General features: G+C 45.1%; 1 long non-coding RNA gene across 1 annotated transcript; it reads right to left on the bottom strand.

The window, feature by feature from the left end:
* Nucleotides 1–366: 366 nt before the first annotated feature.
* On the bottom strand, nt 367–5,506 carry LOC131499486 (uncharacterized). Its single transcript, XR_009255904.1, has 3 exons — nt 5,246–5,506; nt 693–2,629; nt 367–455 (listed from the first exon to the last, which is right to left on the bottom strand). It is a non-coding gene; the product is annotated as an uncharacterized LOC131499486 (long non-coding RNA).
* Between the last annotated feature and the right edge of the window lie 185 nt (nt 5,507–5,691).

Below are 5,691 nucleotides of genomic sequence, written 5' to 3'. Positions count from 1 at the left end.
TGCGACCAACAGAGTATGGCGGCATGTGACTTCTGTGACAGCCTGTAAGAGGCTTGGCCATAAAATACATTGTAGCTTCTGGATCACTTATTCTAGGGGAAACCAGCCACCATGTCACAAAGACAATCAGCCAGGGGCACCTGGGTGGCTCAGTTGGTTGAGTGTCTGACTCTTGATTTTGGCTCAGGACATGATCCCAGGGTCATGAGATCGAGCCCTGCGTCAGGCTCCATGTTGAGTATACAGCTTGCTTAAGACTCTCTCACTCTCTCCCTCTGCCCCCTCCCCTGCTTGGGCTCTCTCTCTCTCTCCTCTCTCTCTCTCTCTCTCACACACACAAACAAACAAACAAACTAAATAACAAACAATCAGCCATATGGAGAGGCCTACATGGAATGGAACAGGGCCTATTGTCAAAAGCCAGCACCAATTTGCCAGCCATGTGAATGGAGCACCTGGAAGCAGAGATTCTGGCCCCATTTTTTTTTTTTCAACTTTTTTTTTTTTTATTTATTTTTGGGACAGTGAGAGACAGAGCAGGAACGGGGGAGGGGCAGAGAGAGAGGGAGACACAGAATCGGAAACAGGCTCCGGGCTCCGAGCCATCGGCCCAGAGCCTGACGCGGGGCTCGAACTCACGGACCGCGAGATCGTGACCTGGCTGAAGTCGGACGCTTAACCGACTGCGCCACCCAGGCGCCCCGATTCTGGCCCCATTTAAGCCTTCAAATGACATCTTGACTACACGCAGCTAAACTGCTCCTGAAACCCTGACTCACAGACACTGTGAGAGATGGTAAGTGCTGACTATTGTTTAAGCCATTAAGTTCTAAGGTAATATGTTATGCAGCAGTAGGTATCTAATGCAAACATCAAAGAAATGAAAATTATGAGACCACATCAAGGAATAAAAAATAGATCCAAATGACCCAACACATCAGAGTACTATTAAAATTAAACAAAGAGATATGAAATGGAACTACTATGTATAGGGAAAAAAAAATAGTCATTCTTTTATTTTAAAAAATTTTTTGTAAATGTTTATTTTTGAGACGGGGGGGGGGGGTAGGTGGGGCAGAGAAAGAGAGGAAGACACAGACTCTGAAGCAGGCTCCAGGCTCCGAGCTGTCAGCACAGAGCTGGATGTGGGGCTCGAACCCACGAACAGTGAGATCATGACCTGAGCCAAAGTCGGACGCTTAACCAGCTGAACCACCCAGGCGCCCCAGTCATTCTTTTAAAATAACCATGTAATATTTACAATCAATCATTTATAGATGAGGGAAACTTTAATAAATCTTCAAAGTACAAGTATTACAGATAGCATTGATTCATCACACTCTATGGTATAACAAATTACAGGATATTTTTTAATATCCTCATAGAGTTCTACAGAAAAATAAAGACGAACATTCATAATTTAGGGTAGGAAAACAACTTTTGAGCAAAAAAAAAAGGTAGGATAAATGAAAAACATTGATTTGCCTCAGTACATCACAATATAAATTAGCTACACAATAAAAGTATTTCCTAACTTAAGATTCTAGCCCAGACTCTGCCCCTAAAATGATCCTCCACGTTGCCACTTGTATGTCTAACAAACACGTCAAACTATTGCATTTGAAACCAAACACCCAATCTCACCCCCAAAGATGTGCTCCTCTCCGTGCGTGTTTTCCTCTCTCGGTTGGTGATGTTTGTTCTTCCAGTTACTTGTCTCAGGATTCCCTGGAGTTATCCTTCACTACTCCCAGTCTCTTGCTACTCCACCCAGTAAATCTGTGAATCCCGTTAGCTCCACCTTTAACATATATACAGAATCCAATCCCTTCTCCCATGCCCCTCTAGTACCATTCTATTCCTAGATCAGGCCTGACGTGCACATCCAGGGGGAGGGGTAGATGGTGGGCCTGGAGCCACAGTCACTTATAGGAAATGTAGTCCTGATCCCACAAGTCGGGACAAGTAGAGAAGGCGGCCCCCTTTGTCTGCCTGAGATCTAAGTCCAGTCAGGCCGCACCAGCTGGCCATTCTACCCGCCTGTACTTGGGGACCTGGGACTCCTTGCCTTCAGCACGTTAGGGCTTTGTGGCCCAGCTCAAATGTGTTCCCAGGTAGGTCATCTCTCTGTCTAATGCTCACAGCCACAGGAGGTCCAGCCAACCCACCCACTCTACAGGCCTGTCCAAAGGTCCTGATGTTAATTCTATTCTCTGTGGTCATTTCTTGGATATGTCTGGAATGGCCCAGTGACCTTCTCTGCAAACCCTCACACCCTATCTCTTCCAGATCCCAGACTCTCTGTCTTTGGTTCTGTTTCCATGAGGGCTTGTGACCTCTGCGGTATCATGAAGCAAATGTCTGTCTCCGAATATGCATTCTCCAAGGTTTCACCATATTGGCTCATCCACAATTCAGAGGGCGGAGGTAGCATGGCCTTGCCCACAGGTACGTAGGTCTTGTTTGGTGGAAATACCAACTCCACTCCTCTTCCACACTCTGCCCCCATGAATTCCAGTCACTTCATTTCCCCAAAACTGTTGTTTGTGTCAACTTAGCAAATCAGTGCTCTGCCTTGGTTCCTCCTCTCTGCTCTGCGGTGTATAGTGTGTCTTCCAAGGGAAAGCCACTGCGATGATAGAATCTCACTTATTTCCCTTCTCTCAGGGATCCAAGTCTTGCACTACTTGCTGTCCAACATCTGAAAAGACTTGTTTCCTACACATTATCTAGCTTGTTTAGAATGCGATGGCAGGTGTAATGCAATTACACTATCATAGTTCAAAGCAGACAATCCTCCCTGCTTTTTGAGCATTTCCCTATGTTTTTTGGCACAAGAAGATATCCTATACTCATTGTGTATGTTCCCTACCCCAGTCCTGAGATCAGATACTTCTCCAGAAAGCTTTGGTTTCTTTTTTTTAGAGAATGATATTTAGAAACCAAGGTCTGGGCATTAGCTTTATGCTCATTGCTACAGGGCATCATTGCTTCCAGGCCCATTCACCAAATAGAAAATACACAAACACATTTTTTTTTTCCAGAAGAAATAGTAAGACTTTAATGAAGAAGTTTAAGCTTTTTTATTTTAGAAGTTTTTGAGTTACAGAAAAACTGCAGATAGTTCAAAGTTCCCAAATGCCCTGTACCTACTGTTAACACTTTACTTTAGTATGATGCTTTTGTTAGTTATCGAGCCAACATTGATATATTATTATTAACTAATGTCCATACTTTACTCATAGTTTTCTTAGTTTAAAAGAATACTTGAGAGAGAGAGACAGAGACAGAGACAGAGAGACATTTGTGCGCGCATACCTGTGGGGGAGGAGCTGAGAGCGAGGGAGAGAGAGAATCTCAAGTAGGCTCCGGGATGTCAGTGCAGAGCCTCACTCGAGGCTTCATCTCATGAATCGTGAGATCACAACCTGAGCCAAAATCTAGAGTCAGACGCTCAACGCACTGAATCGCCCACATGCCCCATACACCCACATTTTTCATCATGAGTTTATACCAGTTGAACATCACAGTTTCTTTCTCACCTTCCATCATCTTCTAGATCTCTCTTGTCCCACAGTAAAACACTGGCTCCCATCAATATTTATTCATTCATTTAATTCTATGGTACATATAAAATAGTTTCCAAATCACTACACCTATGTTATGACAAAAACAAATCTTCTAAATTGAGTTCAGAAGTTGCTTGCAGTTTTTCGTCTTTATATATTATCTGATATATATATATATATACAAGGTTGTAAACATTCTCTGCCTGTCATTTGTCTTTAACCTTTGCTTACGGTGTATTTTGCCACACAAAAGTGCTTTAGTTTTACGTTCTCAAAGGTAGCAGTGTTAAGTCTGGATTTTTGTATCATTGCTAGAAAGTCTTTTCACATATCCAGGCTGCAGTGGAATTCAACTCTGTACGTTTCTGGTACTTGTATGAATTTAGACCTCTGAGCAATTTGTTCGAGTTTATTCTCTTGCATGATTTGAAGTATGAACCCAATTTTAGTTTTTTCTAAATGACTATCCAGTTATTCCCCAAGGTTATTTATTAAAAAGTCCATTTTTGGGGCGCGTGGGTGGCTCAGTCGGTTGAGCATCTGACTTCAGCTCAGGTCATGATCTCACGGTTTGTGAGTTCAAGCCCTGTGTTGGGCTCTGTGCTGATAGCGCGGAGCCTGGAGCCTGCTTCGGATTCTGTTTCCCTCTCTCTCTCTCTCTCCCTCAAAAATAAAAATAAACATTAAAAAAATAAATTATGGAAACTTTTTAGAATGTTTTACTATCTGGCAGGTTTAGCACACCTTCTCAGCTTTTCTTTTTCAGAACATTCCTATTCCTAGGCATTCTTTTTTTTTTTATTTGGACATTTTTATCAACTTATCTATTTCCAAGGGGGAAAACAGTATTGGCATTTTTATCAGGTTTAAGTTAAATTTCTAAGTTAACTTGGAGGCGCAGACATCCTTGAGATGTGCAACAATGCAGACACGGGCAAATGTCAGATGAAATGATTCAAAAGAAGATGACAGATTACATGGTGTGAGGGAAACAAGACCAGTTGGAGAGACAGGAGCTCTGGACTCCAGGCCAGCTCAAGGACAACTGTACCGCGTGGGCAGAGTAAGGCTTCCTCACTCAGGGATCAGGCCTCACACCGCCTGACCAGCATCCAGGACATGGGAAGCTCGACCACACTGGACCACGCCGTTTGGGGATGCGTAAGGTCTAGGAGCTTTTCAAACTTTTGCCCACAGAGGTCCAACTGCCTGTGGTTCTGGGGGACTCGGCCTTGAGCTGTCCCCCACAAGCGGAAACTCCTTGTCATCTTGTTTAAAACATTTCTGCTGGGCATCCATCTGGCTCAGTGGGAAGAGCATGCGACGCTTGATGTTGGGGTCTTGTGCTCAAGCCTCCTGAGTTGGCTGTAGAGATTACAAATAAAAATAAAAAACAGGGGCACCTGGGTGGCTCAGTCCTTTGAGCCTCCGACTTCGGCTCAGGTCATGATGTCACGGTTCCTGGGTTCCAGTCCCACATGGGGCTCTGTGCTGACAGCTCGGAGCCTGGAGCCTGCTTTGGATTCCGCACACTCTGTGTGTGCCTCTCTCTCAAAAATAAAGACATTAAAAACTTAAAAATAAAATAAACTTAAAAAACGTTTTTGCTTATTCCGCACTCTCCTTCATAACCTACATTTATTTCAACATATGTAATGACGTTTAAAGTTAGTTACCGGATAAATTCGGGAGTTTTTCTCCTTCCGAAACTTCTGGTAAAGTGGCCGCTCCGCGCGGAAACGATGATGTAACGAATGAGACACTTTGACGGTCACACGCGAGCGTGTTCCCGGAGTGGCACGGTCCCAGTCAGACCCAACGACAGGTCCGAACCACACGACACACACCGCAACGGCCACGCAAGACGCGACGGCACACACACTAAGCACCTGACGCGCAAACCCGCCCGCAGCCACGCGGAGACTTGAACACTCTTCCTCGAGTCCTGCAAGTCCCGCCACACACGCGGGCACACCGGAGCCACGCCCACCCCGAAACATCGCGAGATCCGGCTTTGAGGCCTGGCTGTACCCCTGCGCCCAGAAACTACGTTTCCCAGAAGAGACTGCGGCGTTGGCCCACTCGCGAGGCAGCGTGCGCGGGGCGTTGTGCGCCTGCGCCA

This window comes from Neofelis nebulosa, chromosome 17 (assembly GCF_028018385.1).
Source record: "Neofelis nebulosa isolate mNeoNeb1 chromosome 17, mNeoNeb1.pri, whole genome shotgun sequence".
Lineage (NCBI taxonomy): Eukaryota > Metazoa > Chordata > Mammalia > Carnivora > Felidae > Neofelis > Neofelis nebulosa.
The sequence above is the reverse complement of the archived record's forward strand: the minus strand, read 5'-3'. Positions and strand labels throughout refer to the sequence as shown.